The following is a 15,467-nucleotide window of genomic DNA, read 5'->3' as shown; positions in this document are numbered from 1 at the left end:
GCAGCCAGGTGAGCCGGCGCTGGGGGGAAGTGGGGCGGCGGCGGCCGCGGGCGGAGGCAGCGCACAGCAGGCCCCGCGAGGCCTGGCGGCGCTTTGTTCCCTGGGCGGGGCAGCGACCCTGCCCCTCACCCGCTGGGGCGCCCCTGGCCCGGGGGGAGCTTCTGCCTTTGACACGCAACAGGCCGCGGGGTGCAGAGAAGCGTGGGGCTGGGCGGCTCCTCCGGCCTTTTGTGCTGGTGCGGGTGGGGCCCTCCGCTTTGCCCCGTGTTGGGGCTCGGCGCCGTGTCTCGGGGAGGGGAAGGCGCTGGGGGGCGGGCAGGTGGCTCTGGGCTCCCTCCGCGTGCTGCGCTTGGGGGGAGGCTCTCGCGGCGCCCGCGCCCTCCTCAGGGCCCGCCTGGCTGGGCAGCCCGGCAAGCGGCTCCGAGCTGCGGCTGCCATTTCTCTGCTTCTGACAGGTCTATTGTTTTGCCTTTTTTCCATCTCCCCTCCTTCCTCGGCTCTAGCTGCGCTGCAGCCCGCCGGCTCCAGGGACGCTAGGACTGGGTGGGGAGAACGTGCTCTGAAGCGCTTCTGGGATGGGGGGAGCTTGGTGGTGGCAGCCCTAAGGCTGGAGAAGATCAGCCAAGGACAGCAGGGGCAGGACAGGCATGTGTTGGTCTTGCCTGTGCACCCAATGCCATGGGAAAGAATCAGCAGACAATTTTATCGCTCTTCTTGTCTTATCTTTTAAACTCATGACAAAATGCAGTTGGTCTCTGTTGGTCGCAGCCCCCAAATGTGTACAGGATGGTAAAACGTTGCCGTAGCTCGCTGTACGTGTTGCCAGGCGCGCTATGGCCGGGGCAGAAGGTTCCACGTTTGCAAAGTCTTGAGGGTTAATATGTGAACTGAACATGTCGTTCTGGTGCACAAGAGCAGTTTCTCCACAGGAATGGCCATATTATGGCTCTTAGAACAAGAGTCCTCGCTAGGGTAGAAGCTGAATAATGTATTTCCGAGTTCCCAGCCGGCATTGTGGACACTGATCCAAGTCATTGTTGTGAGGAGGAAGGGGGAAGGCTGGTCATAGTGTGAACCAGAGAAAAGTTTGGTTTGAGAGGCCTAATGCTAGAATTGGGGCCCCACCACATGCGTGCACACAGGCAGTGTAAGGGGCCACCACTACATGCGTGCACACAGACACTGTAAGGGGGCACTGCCATGTGTGCCCACAGGCACTGCAAAGCTAGGTACGGGCCTTGAAAAAACCCGAGACCGATTTGATCTAAGTTATGTAGTTTTTCTTAAGCAGCATAGTGTATATTGGTCACAAACAGAACACTCATTTGCCCTTTGGTGTTGGAGGGGGCCAATCGTAGACTAGGTTCCATCTTTTTAAATCAGTCTGTGTGTTGAACTTCTGTTTTGGGTTCAACAGACTGGCTTCCAGTCGCTTACACCAGTAAAAGTGTAATGTCTGTATCTGGCCTGAGGGGGCACCACCACATGCATGCGCGCACAGGCTCTATAAGGCATCATTGCCACATGCGCACACACAGGCACAATAAACAACTTTGACAACATTTCCTTGAAGCAGTGCATTTGCAGTCTGCGGAATCCTGCAGAGAATTGGGCAGACAGTGCATTAAAACTCAACTGTCTACTGCTGAATCCTATAAAAGCAGCCCTTGGCAGCTATTTCGCAAAGACTTCTTGATCACATTTTCAGAGTATCCTGGCCTTTTTCCTGTCTTGCAGTGTGAATAGGAAACTTTCCTGGGAGGCTGAGGTGGCCTAAGCTGCCATTTTTTTCAGAATAAAAAACTTTATTTTTAAAAAACAATACCACTTTTTGTACCTTGTGGCCTTTCTACATGAAATAGTACAATGCAATCTTCCCGAGACCAGTAGAATATCAATTCCAGCTCCCATACCACTGTTGACATGCAGAACTTTCTTTGGGAAAGAATTTCATTATTTTTAAGCTGTGGTGCAACGGAAATGGACAAGGTTCAAGTCAGTGTCTGTTTTTAATTGTTTGGAGAAACTATGAGAAGCATCAGGGATAGGCACTGAAGATATTTATGGGAAAAGAGGCCGTACAATTCCTCCAATATAGTGAAAAGAGTCCTTAAGGTAGCGGAGGAGAACTTATCCCTTCCAAAAGCCAGGAGTGGTCTGGAGAAGCCAGCTAAGTTGTGACAGAATATGAAGAAACTGTGAGCAGGACTTAAGAAACACTAGTTTCCTTCCACCAACCCCTATTCAAGCAGCTTGACCACTCTGTATTGCTTCTCTTGTGAGGTTGTGGATTCTGGATATGCAGAGATGCCCAAACGCATCTACCCACCTCATCTTCTGTTTAGTGATTTTAGTTACCGGGCTAGGGATTGTTGGGTAAAAAAAAAAATAAAGTCTTGCCCTGAGAGACGTTGCTGTAATATTTGTTGCCTTTGGATACGAGGAGATTCTGCAAAGTTAATTTAGGTTGGATTCTTTTCTCTGTGTCAAATATGATAAACACAATTCCAGGGTTGTTGTTGGTGGAATTCTACCACTGTCCTAAGGTGCTATCTGTGTTTTGAAGTACCGTATTTCACAATATCCATATTGTGTTCTTTAGTTTGAGACTGCTTTCTGATGCTCCATATTTTAACAGGGCAGGATTACATAATTGAAATCTTAATTCAGAGTTTATCAGTTTTTTGTTATGGTAATGTTTTGTCCGGTTTGTAATAACTTTCCCTCTTTGCTTTGCTTTTTCTCCTTCTGAGCCAATCCTAGCATAAAATACATTGCGAAAAACTCTGGTTCTTGTTACTTTCTCATTGCTTCCAGTGCTGCCTCAGGAGCATAGCCCGCTAATTGTAAACAATGTTGATGTCTACCATATGTTTTGGTAGAAAATATGATTCCTGCTGTCCAAGTTCAACTTAAATGCCTGACTTACACGTGTGTAAATATACAGTGGAAACACTGGTCCTCTTATTGTGTAAAATGGGACGCTATAACAAACCCTTATTTTTCGGGTTCAAGGAACCAGGGCTTCTCAGTGGTACTGTATATTAACTACTGAAAATTATATTCAAATAACATTTTCTTTCAAATCCACAGAATCCAAGAAATTCTGAGTCAAAGCTCAAACCTGTATCCAGATATTTCAGCACGTATGGTGAGTAATTTTATCTCTACTCTGATGTAGATATTTGATAAAGTCTTTGCACAAAACTTAAAAAGTCTAACAGAGTTCAGAGTATGGGGTGTTGAAAGCCCTCTGATTACTGCGCTTCCACTGTAACTGAGAATCTTCTTATGTGCTGTTTAGGTTGTGAGTACTTTTTGTAGAATATGTTTTCGAGTGATGATACCTGAAAAAGAAAAGCAAAGCATCAGCATTTTGCCCATATTGTGTAATACAGTTCATCATCTTAGCTATATGACCTTTGTATAGCAGCATTTACTACAACAGCATTGCTGGAGTGACCTTGATAGTATCTGTGAATATGATAATCACTATAGTATCTAACACTTGTACCTGTATCTTTAGATGTATTAGGAAAGAGGATAAGTTCTGGAATGTGGATTAAAAGTTGTGAATTGTAATAGAAGGAGGAAGTGATAATCATAGGTGTCAGCCAGGAAAGAAGTCTTGAAAAACATGCATGGAAAGGGGAGGGGAGACCCTTGAGATTTAAAGATATGGATTAGCCCATGTATAGACTTGGAGATGGAGGGGGCAGGAGATACAAAGGGAATTGGAGCATCCTGTTCTGACTAAATTAGAAGTCAGTCCATGGAAGATTTGGGGGAATAGGGGAGATGTGCTGGATTCTGAACTGGACAAGGAAGCAGTACAGAAAATGAATTGAGGTGCTGTTTTCCTGTTTCTAGGTGCGAAGATGAATTGCTGCATTCTGGACAAGTTGAAGCTTGGAATGCTTGGACAAAGGGAATCCAAAAAGGAGGAAATGTCATTAGTTAAAAGGAGATGAAGGTATGACACAGTAATTGAGTGGCTGAAAGAGTGATTACTAGAAGCAAGTAGTCATAGGTGATGGTTGGTTTTGTAGAGTTGTGAGTTGGGTTAGACACATGAAAGTTTAGAGTCCCTGGTTTTTGGCATTGGATTTGAATGTGAGCCTAGTATTGACAGAGAGAAGGAGACTTCCCTGAAGGGTATTCTTATTTGTTAATACAGTGCTTGTTTTGAATGTGTTGAGTTGAGTTGAAGTCTGGCTATAGGTTAAACAAGAAATTTAGGCAAAAATGAGTGTTTGAGAAATGGAAGTGAAAAATTTAGCTATTCTTTGATAGATGAGCATATTGCTATAGAAATAAAAATGTGAGATTGAATTTGGAAAAGTGACCCCCTCTTAGTGGAATGAGTCAGTCTAAACATCTCATTTGTTTTCAGTTGATGGTGAAAATTGTTGTTTCTTTTTGATTGACAAAACCCTATAGTATGGGCCCTTTAGAGTACAGTACAGTACAGTAAAGTGGGCTTCTGTAGTTGTTCAATATCATGATGGCTAAGGTCACTTGTTATGATTTGGTTGATAATTTCTGGATGTTACAATTTATAGGGCTTCAGGCAAGAGTTAGTTTAGAGTAAAAGTATGTGTTACCACTGGGGAACTTGCTCTATACAGAAGTTCTCCAGGGCCCAAGATTACTTGCTTCAAAGCATGTCAAGCGATATGTTTTTGATACTGGATTACTGCAGCTTTTTTTCCCGCTGTGTGGGCATGTATTCTGACCACTTTGTGAACTCAGTCTACAAGGAACAAATTGACAGACTCCTCAGAAGGGTAAAAAATAGACAGTGCCATTCATAGGGGGAATATATTTTACAAGACTTTAAGTAGCCACCCATTTTTTTTCAATTCCGTCTAGCAACAAACATCTGAAATTTAGAAATATTTGTACGTTCTATTCAGAAATATTTGCAATCTGGAAAAATATGGAAAGCAAGCCAGTGGTACATAAGTGCTGTACAATTTAGGGATGCGAATGGTTAAATGATTAACCAATAAACCCAGTGATAACTGGTTATAGCTTAATGGTTATCATTTAGCGTGGGGTGGGGTACAGTCCGTCAGGGAAAAGGAACCTGTGTGGTGCCCCAGCAGGAACCAAAAGGTGACAGAGTAGGTGGAAGGGGCTGGGGTGGGGGTGGGGCTAGTAACTATGGCTAGGCTTTGTGGACCCAGATACGGCCACTTGCAACCTTCCTCCCGCCTGCCATGAGCAACTGGGGCTCCAAGCCTAGCTATTAAATACTAGTCTCTTCCATCTCCTGTCCATTCCCCTTACCCTGCTGCCCACAAAGAAAGCAGCTCAATTTCCTCTCTGGATGCAGAGGATTCCTCTTCTGTTACTGTAGCTGCTGCTGATGGCATCTGTGCGTGCCCCCCAGCCAGACGTGCACCCCGCAGCCAGACTCATGGCAACTGCAGGGCCTGGCAAGGGGCAAGGTTGGAGGTAAGGGAGTGTGGGGCGCCTACCCTGGGTCTGTGGCTCAGCCCCACAGTGCACCCTGCCCAGTTGCTCCATTTGTACCTGGGCCTGGACAGGGCCTGCCTGCCTGCCCAGCTTGTTGTGAGGTAAGGAGCTGGGGCCCCAGAGAGCTGCTGAGTCCCCACTGCATCTTGGGAAGGGCTTGACGTGCCCCATGGGTGCTGAGCTGGCCTGGCCAGGGGTTTCCCACAGGCTGGGCTGGAGCAGCCCCACATAAGTCAGGATGGGACTTTCCATACCATTTAACTGTTTAACTGTTGTAATTATAACAGGTTAACTGGATTTTTTTTTGAAAATTGATATTTGCATCCCTAGTACAATTCGTGTTGTTTTACCACTTACGTATGTGGCTGATCTCTGGTTACCCATGCAGCTATAATTAATTAATGTTTATTTTTTTCTTTTATATGGGAATGAACTTTTCCCTTGTTTATGAAAAGACTGTTCTATAAATAGATTGTATAAGTACAACAGGTCCTTCGGGATATTTAAAGGCTTACTTTTGCATTAAGTGTAAGAAATTATTCATAGATTAATTTTGCCAGGATTTATAAACATCCTTTTGGTTAGTCATCAGTTATTCACTGTTATGCATTGCTAATGTGCCCATCTGACATGCAATTATAATTTCTAGTTAGAAATTCTACAGTGATAATATAGAATAAGTATATGGGAGTAAAATAATAGAACAGAACACAACAGTGTTCTGGGGCATGCAAATCATATTAAGGTGCTCCTCAAGGCCTTCACTGAGGTAGCAGGCTAGTAATCAAAATAAGTCTTGTGTACTGTCACGAGGCTTTAAAGCTAACTCATTTTCTTACATCATTCTTGCAAAAGGATCAAGAAGTTCCAATCTCAGACCCTAGAGAGCTTATTCTTTCTTTGTTCCAGCCAGCCAGCAGTTATACTCATTAGTACAGCTGTTTGTCTTTTGCTTCCTTTTTCCCCCCATCTGCTTGTGGCTTGGAATTGTCCACTCTTTCCTTCCTTGTTGCTTGCTGTTTCATCAGGTTTACAAAATACTTGACTACTTTCTGTTATTGAAGAGAGGAGTCCAGTTAGCAATAAGAAGGGTTGATGGATCTGTGAACACCCATCAGCTCCATCCTCCAGAAATCACTGAGGGGTTGTGCCTCGGAGTGCATCAATTCTGCTAAGTCTAGAGCCCTCCTGATCCAGCTCAGGGAGGGACAGATTGGAAGAATTGCCCTAAATGTCTTAACTGGTTCCTATTATTCTACCTTAAACTTTATCCCCTCAAAGACTTTGGTGCATCTTCTACTCATTTCATTCAAAATTATGTACATTTTTTATTAGGACTTTGAATGTAATATCTATAGACATCAGGAGGAACTTCTTTATGGTAAGGGTTGTCAGAATCTGGAACAGACTTCCAAGGGAGGTGGTGCTCTCCTGTTACCTTGGAGTCTTTAAGACGAGACTAGACAAACACCTAGCTGGGGTCATCTGACCTCAGCGTTCTGTCCTGCCTGGGGCAGGAGGTCAGACTCAGTGATCTGCTGAGGTCCCTTCTAACCCTAATGTCTATGAATCTATGAAGGTACAAGTACTTGTCCTACAGTCCCAGAATCCAATCTTTTGTCATAGAGTTTTTTATACCTCTGTTCTTTAAGGATTCATAGACACCCATTGTCATGATTGTTAGGTTTTTCCAGTAGTAGAGCTTATGGGACGGAGAAATTGGCCTTTTATTTAGTGAGTAGATTTCCAACTGGAAATCCCATTGCTTGCTGGGACATAGCAGTCCCACAGAAGACTCTATGGAAGCCAGACTGGTTTTACATGAGCACAAGAGGAGAGTGTAGCACAGGATGTTATTCAGTTATCTCTGCAGATGCCTTGGAGAAAAGGAGATGTAGAGCACCAACAACTAGTTATGACTTTGATTCACTGCCCCAACCCAGATTAGAGCAGCGTTAAGGCTGCTGTAATTTATATTAGATGGCAGTTCTCCCAAGCATGACCTAAACCCTGCTTGGGGGAAGTGTCAGAGCCAGCTAGGCTTGCTTTTTACCTGCTGGGGTTGAAGAAACTCCCCCATTGGAAGCTGTCTGGAGGTATTATGTATGCCTGATCTCTTTTGAAACCACCTGCTTGACACTGAGGACCTTTGTTATAGGGACAAAGGGTTATTTATTGTGCAAAAGTAAAGACTGAGGAGGATTTGATAAGTCCTCAAATACCTGAAGGGTGATTATGAAAAGGATAGAGGTGGACATTTTTCTGTGGCTATATGGGATAGGACTAGGAACAGTGGCCTCAAACTGCAGTATGTGGAGATTAGGAAGAACCTTCTGATTATGAGGGTGGTTATGCATCAGAACAGGCTAGCTAGAAAGGATTTGAGGAATCTCCTCATTGAATGCTTTTAAAAGAAGGTTAGACAGATGGTTGATTGGGGTGATTTGGTCAGGGATGATGCTTTGACCACAGGGATGGACTGGATGACCTCCCGAGGTTCCTTCCACCCTATGATCATATCCTGTTTATAGAGCTATCATCCTCACATGACAGAACTAATTCTTTCACTTTTCTCTTAGACTGCTTGAGATCCTGTTAAAAGAACCAGTGTGTTGTGTAGATATTATAGTTGAACCCAGATTATTCCTGCCATGTCCTAAGCTGGGTCAGAGAAAAGGAACTCCAGAATTTGACTTCATTCCCCTTTCTCCCATCGCTACCAGTACCAGCCAGGGGAAGAGATCTCCGGAAATTTTCCTCCCAGAGTCTCCTTCGTCTCTCATCTCTTCTGGGAAATAATAGACGTAAAACCTATGAGTACAGCCTAATTCTTTTCCTCCTCTCTGCTGGCTACCTGTTCCTTCATTCAACCATTCCCTTTATACAACCCAAGGAATTATGCACAGAAAAATTCAAAATGATATGTTGAGTCCTGGGGGCTGCACGTGGTGGCACAGAGCTGGCCTGACCTGGCCTACTGGCATGCACCTTTGAACCAGAACCAAACCATGCTGGCTCAGTGCCAGCATGTAGGGCACACGGCACTGCAGGCAGGAACCAATTGCCATTGGGCTGGGTGAGCTCCGTGCCTCCATGTGGGGCTTCCAGCACTCCAGAGGGAAGCTGCATGTAGAGGCACGGAGTTGTGTGCCATTGGGCTGGGCTGGCTTTGTGCCTTCATGTGTGGCTTCCTGCTGGAGTTCTGGAAGCCCCATGTAGAGGCACAGAACTGGCAGGCCCAGCCTGATGATGCGCAGCTCCCATCTGCAGTGCTGTGAGCCATATGGACTGGCATAGAGTCAACCCGGTCTGGGTTGAAGGCATGTACCAGCAGACCAGACAGGCCAGCTCTGTGCTGCCATGTGCAGCCCTTGGGACTCAGATGGGGAAGCTGATCTCAGTGGGATCACACCCACCTCAAACCCAACACCTATATCCCCTTCAGCACACCCCCCCCACACCCAACCACCCCTCTCTTCTCTCCTCGCTCACCAGCTATCCAGTTGCATGCCACCACGTTCAGTGCCTCTACATGGGGCTCCCAGCTGGAGTGTCAGGAGTCCCATGGAGGTGGGGGCACGGAGCCCATTTGGTAAAATTATGCCATTATGTGTGCACAAAATTGTGCAGGCACCTAATGGCATAATTCCCTGGGGTTTACCTTTCTGCACATATGTATGTCTCCCTGTTTATTATGGTGCCCTATGCGCTTCTCCACAGTCTTGCATAAGATTGAGGAACCTGAAAGGGGGAAGGTGAATATAGAGAAGTATGGATAAAAGCAAGGCATCAACAAAGAGGCCTTGTGCTGACTGGAGAGGAGAAAAAAAGAATGAAGGAATTACTGATGTGACAAAAAGGGATATTATAAGGGGGAGGAGGACCAGTTGTGGTGCCAGCCTCTTTCCAGTGGGGAGGCTGGGCTTGGCTGGGCCAGGAGGCTCCACCCCTCCCAGTGCTGTCACTTCTGCCCACCCGCCCCATACAGCTGAGCCTGTTCCACTCCTACCCACTCTGAACCCAGCCCCGGTGCAGCCCCCCACCAGGAAGAGGCTGGTGCCACCACTGCCAGGATCGCTGCACCTTAGCAGGCTCAGTTGCGTGGGGTGGGTGGCTAGCAGCAGCACTGGAAGGGGTGGCTACAGGGGGGTTAAGGCGAATTTTGGGGTGGCTATAACCCCCCTCCTAAATCCCCCCTAGTGGAGGACATAGGATTCACCATGTTTTTGATTAATATGCTAGTGTTTGGGCAGCTATATTTTCACAGATATGAAAGAAAAAACACAAGCTGGAAAGCAATACTGTCTATATTGTAGACAGTAGTGAGTAGCAGAGGAGTGACTTGATTAAATGGATTGTTTCATCCTAGGAGGTTGACTTAACCTTTGGACTAGCTGATGTTGAGAATTGCTGCTTTATTGTATATACAATAGGCAAGTTACTAAGCATGTAGTGTTGAGATTTACTAGGTCTGTGATTTTTTTGCTTGCCTAATTCTTTAGTGAGAATTAAATGCTTTCTGTAGAAGATTAGGAACGTGTTTTTTCTTTATACTACTTGAAATTAGGCGTGATATAAAATGTAGGAGTGCTCTTATCAATGATATTTTCTTGCAGGGGTGGGAGAAAGAATGCAATCAGCTCAAAGCTAAACAACAATTTAAAACATAAAATCATGACTGCATCTCCAATAAATATGAAGAATTAAAATCTTTGAGAAGTTGGTTTTAAGTATTCTAATATGAAGTCTCATTGCTTTGTATTCCTAAATGTCAGAAATATATGTTGAGCATTCATAGGTACATACTTGGGTTCACTTGGAGCTGATTGTGTTCCCCCTTTAAAAACTGTTAAATAATTGAATTCCTGTATACCCTTAAATTATAAACTCTCAATAAAGGGATAGATGTTACTGCTCTCTTAATTGCTTTTGCCTAAGTTATGGGATAAAAATATTCTACACCTCCTATAATTTGACAAGCATATAAAATTCTTGTTTTACCCTTTCTTTCTCCATGACAGTACAGTTCTTAAAAAGAATAGTTGCCCTGTTTCCTCTAGGAAACCATTCTAAAGTGTCCTAGAAATAATGATTAGAGTACTGCCTGCTTTCAAATCCACCTCCAATTTACAAGCTAAGACATGGCTGTTCAACTAGTGGCCCTAGGGCCTCATGTAGCCTGTAAGGGGTTAATTTGTGGTCTGTAGGCTCCCACTTTGCCATGGCCACTCCCCCTCCTATTCGGGGTGTGGGAAATGGGCAGTATTTGATTCAGATTCGGCCTGAAACAGAGACAGTGATTTGATTCAGATCGCTGTCCTGATTTGATTCAGCTGAATCCGAATCTGAAGACTCGATGCTGATTTGGAGAATCAGCGATTTGGCCATAGACACAGCTTTAAATGTTTTTTCTACATACCTTGAGGTACCAGGCACGGCTCGTGAATGCTGCGATGCTGGAGCATGAGAGGCCCCCCTGTGTGCTGGGTGGTGAACCCAGAAGTGGACTGAAAGTACTTCCGGTCCACTTCTGGGTCTGCTGCCAAGTGTGCGGCGGACTGCCCTCCCCCGGAGGTCTCCCCCAGACACAGGAGGCATCAGTTGCCAAGGTGGGAGAGAGGGGTCCCCCGTGCACTCCCCGGCAGAGCTGGAAGTGGACCAGAAGAGCTTCTGATCTACTTCTGGGTCCACTGCTGAGCACGCTGCGGACCCCCCAGACTCCTTTAGGATGCTGCATCTGCCCTAGAGTCTCAGCATTCACAAGCCGCCTGGTACCTTTTAGGTATGTAGAAAAAACATTTAAAGCTGTGTCTGTCCGAATCAGCGAATCTTTCCAAATCTCTCCAAATCAATTCAGAGGGTTCCAGTTCGATTCGGAGAGATTAAAGGGTCTCCTGATTGGATTTGGAGATTTGGCCATTGAATCTCTGCCAAATCGAATTAGTGACTGAAGCTTCATACAACCCTTCTAGCTATAGCAGTAGTTGGGGTCTCCAGGTTCCCCCTCCCTTTTCCAGCTTCCACTTCCTGCCCCCACCTAGGGAGGCAAGGTGATATGGCACAGCATAGCCTGAGGTGCCTGCCCATAGCTTGCTCTAATACAGCCCCCAGGACATGCTCTAGGCTAAGATACTGTCAGTATCTTGATACTCTCTGTTCTCTGCCTCTCATTTTTTTGTGCATAGTGTTCCGAAGTTATTGTTTTCAGGGTGGGGATGTGAATTTGTGATTTTTTTTGAGCTGATCCAAGATAAGACTGAAGTAATGTCTTGTGGGTTGAGAAATTTGAACAGTGGTTTCTACACTTCTGAAATCCACAAGCTGCTCTAGATCTCTTTTAATACAGAGAGCTGGTTTGCTGTAGTACTCCATTATAGCTATTGTCTGTGTTTTTTCTACTTCTATTCACAAGCTGTAAGAAATGTATTCACAAGCTGCAACATTTTTTATTGTAGTTGCCCATCTGCTTGGTTATTTATAGATATTTCTCTGGAGGCCTTAGTCCCTTAAATCCTCATAATATTAATGAATTAAACATTACGCTACCTTTGTGAACTAGGAAAGTAATATAGCACATCACTGTTCCAGAGAGAGGAAGATTGAATGAAGGGGGCTTGCTTAAGGTCACACAAAATGCTCAGCAGAATGAGAATAGATGCAAAGCTTTCTGACTCTTAGTCCTGTGCCTGGTAAAATGACTATACTCTTTTCCTTTGTAAGGATTGAGAGAATCTTTTTTTTTTTAATTTTATACTGGCTGTTGGTGAGCAAATCCATCCAGTTAAAGATCCCACTGTAAGTATATAGTAGTGTTAGTGTGTTGTAGCTGTGATGGCCCAGGAGTTATGCAAGGGGTAAGGATTTCTTTGGATGATATCTTTTATTAGAGCCACTGCTCAGTTGGGATAGATTAGACAAGCTTTTGAATACAATATTGTTTGTCTAAGTCTACCTAACTATGCAGTGGGTCCAATAAAAGGTATCACGTAATGAAATCTTTGCCTCTCTGTTGGTGTATAGGGCATTTAACAATTTATAACAACCCAAACAAGTATAGTGAATATTATATAATTACAGGGGCAGGCAAGGTTCTTTGGGTAGAAGTGATATCTTACATTAGACCAACTAAAACAGTTGAAAAAAAGTTCTTTGCAAGCTTTTGGGCACAAGCACCCTTATTCAGGCAATGGGAGGCTGCTGCATAGATCAACACAGTTACAACCAACCACTTTGCATATTATTATATATATGCAAACTCTTCTAATTTGATTTCACTCGGGTGGTTTTCTGTGCAGACATTTCTAATGGACTGGTTAGGAAATGAACACATTGCTGCATTGGATCTGGCCCATGGAACAGGGATTTTTCAGGTGTTCAGTGTCGGGGCTTTGCCTGTGCTGCAGCAAGGTTGCTGGATAGTAGGGCAGTTTGCCCATTCTGTGCTGTGCCTGTGTGGTTAAGAGAAATGGAGGTGGCTGGGTCCTGGCACTGGCCTACCTTGGACTTGGCCTGGTTCATTTGGCCTGCCGCCAGGACATGTTGCCTACCTCTGCTCTAGGGCAGTGAGGGCCAACCTTTTTGGCAGACATGCTACAAATTAGCATTGTACTCTCCCTAAGTGTCACACTGATCCCCTTCCCCTGCCTGATCTGCTGCTTTGCTTTTTGTTTCTTTCCCTGTGCTTCATTCTCAATTTGCTGCTTTGGTTTCTGCTTCCTGCCCAATCTACTGATGTGGTGCCTGTCATTTCCCCGGTCTGCCACGTGCCCACATACAGAGGTTGCTCATGCCACTTGTGGTGACCGACCTGTGATACAGGTACCACTACTTTGGGATATTTCACTTCTGCTTAGCTAATCAGTAGCAGTCCTGTTCCCCTCCTTCCTTTACCTCCCTTTCTGTTTTAGATCTAGATGACATTATAGGGATTTGTTCCTATTTATTCTGAAATAATATTATATTAATTAAAATGTCGTCTTAAATCAAATTGTACGGCTTCTTTTTTCCCCTGAATTACATTAAACTTAAAAAAAATCTTTGTTTAAGAGAGAAGGGCCCTGGACAGCATACAGTTTTCTAAGTGCATTTTTATAAAGCTTAGCAGTAGTATTGAAATCACCTCCCTGTCTGATTTGATGCCTCTGTGCTCTACAGGTCAAAACCATTTTTGCACTTCTGTCCACTGTTGTCTCCCATCCAGTTTGTCTACAATCTCCTCTAGGTTATTTTCAACATGTTGTGCTCCAGATATATGCCACTTATTGAATTGTCTGCATTTAGAAGATGTTTTCTTTTGAGGTATTAAGTTGTGTGTATGCTTTCCAGCCTTGCCTCCCTTGCTCCCCCCCCCACCCCAGCTGGACTTTACTCAGATGTTCTGCTTTGCATGTCTGTTCCCCTTTGCATTGCTTTTAAAAGTATTTACAGCGACTCTTCAGTAACTTAAATTTTAAACCAATATTAGTACTGAGCCTAAGCCCATTTCTCTCTCTCTCAAGAAATCTCCAGAAGACTTAATAAATTCTCTGTTAGGAGGATCACAAAATATATTTGCTAACATTTTTGAATCAGTATGCCAATGCTCATTTTCAGTTAGTTTTGTGAAGCTCTAAGTGAAATATTTTAATTGTTCTACTGAATGGTCTTTGTAATCTGATACAGGGTAATCTGATGTAACCAGTCAGAGATTCTAGATTCCATTTGTTACCTTGGTTTTCCCATCTCTTAAATGGGGTGTGATACTTTTCTTCCTTGCCTAAATACCAAAATAATTAATAGTTATAAAGCACATTAAGATACATGGATGACAAGTGATGTGAGATTAGTGGCACTATATAAATCCATTTTCTTTAATGTTTACCATTTTGTTATCCAAGGGCAAGATTATATGATTGAGTTTGCAAGTGGTAATTGTAAGCAATGTTAGTTGGTGTTAAGATTGGTGTTAAGGTTATCACAAGCTAATAATCAGTGTGATGATAAGGGTTAATACCCTCTCTAACAGGAACGGCTCAGACTTGCCATTAGAGGGCTGGTAAGCAGGAGTGTGTTTGAGCCCAAACACCTGGAGCATTTGTACATGTGATGGGTGTTATTCCCCAAGGTTGCATTCTTTGTCCCCTAAATTGAAACGGTAGGTTTTTAATTGAAACCCACTGTTTCAATTTTTCCATCACATTATGTTGAGGGACCTGATCCTTTCTTTTTTTGTCAAAGCCTGCTTGCAGCCAGGGAGCAAGCTGCTGGTAGGCTTAGTAGCCCCTGAGCTGTGGGGGGCCCTGTTCTGTCCCTCCACAGTGGCAGTGCCCTTCGGGGCCCCCTTCCTTCCCTCCATGGTGGCAGCACCCCCCAGCTGCAAGAGAGGCAGGCAGGCTCTGCTGGAAAAAAAAAAGAAGGATTGGGCCTGCTGATGTCAGAAGTGGGGAGGAGCTTGATCCTTTTTTTCTGAAGAGCGTGCCTGCCTCTTTAGCAGCCAGGGGGCGAGCTGACCTCTGCAGTGCATCATTGCAAACCAAACTACATTTGGATGTAGGTATTTTGCAATGATGTAAAGTTATTTAAACCCCCCCAAACTCTTCAATGTGTACAGTATGATGCTATTAAGCTACACAAAGTGACATTTTGTCATGTATACATGTTAATGGCATCATGAGTACAAGCACCCCTGGGCTGTACCTGCTTTGACAGGGGAGAGGGATCGCTGCATGTCAGTAGATGGAGAAATGTGCACATGGAGCATGGGGGTGGTTTATGTAAAGGTTAATCTGTTTTAAGCATTTTTATTTGATTGATGTTAAATGGAAAGAGAGGATTAAAAAAAGCTCTTGACTCCAATAAATTGTGGAGGGAGTGGGCTGGGCTCTACCTTCAGCCATGAGCTCAGCCAGCCTATTTGGCTTGAGGTTGGGCAAGGCCAGAATAGGCTGCAAGAAGGGCTGTCTGGCAGAGGGGTTGGCACAAGTCTGTTGGGGGGGGGGGGGGGGGCC

General features: G+C 44.6%; 1 protein-coding gene across 5 annotated transcripts in view; it reads left to right on the top strand.

Annotated features, from left to right (window-relative positions):
- Window positions 1-382: 382 nt before the first annotated feature.
- The window catches only part of SESTD1 (SEC14 and spectrin domain containing 1), a 151,750-nt gene continuing 136,665 nt past the window's right edge, over window positions 383-15,467 (top strand). For 2 of the 5 annotated variants that reach the window (XM_019523033.1, XM_019523030.1), the window contains exons 1-3: window positions 383-455; window positions 3,094-3,151; window positions 3,871-3,973. The gene's annotated coding sequence lies outside the window, so the exon portion shown is untranslated. The remainder of the gene's footprint in view (window positions 456-3,093; window positions 3,152-3,870; window positions 3,974-15,467) is intronic. The other 3 variants (XM_019523031.1, XM_019523029.1, XM_019523032.1) reach the window with 3 other exon arrangements.

The sequence above is a fragment of the Gavialis gangeticus genome, unplaced genomic scaffold (genome assembly GCF_001723915.1).
Source record: "Gavialis gangeticus isolate Ggan-Ray unplaced genomic scaffold, GavGan_comp1, whole genome shotgun sequence".
NCBI lineage: Eukaryota > Metazoa > Chordata > Crocodylia > Gavialidae > Gavialis > Gavialis gangeticus.
The sequence above is the reverse complement of the archived record's forward strand: the minus strand, read 5'-3'. Positions and strand labels throughout refer to the sequence as shown.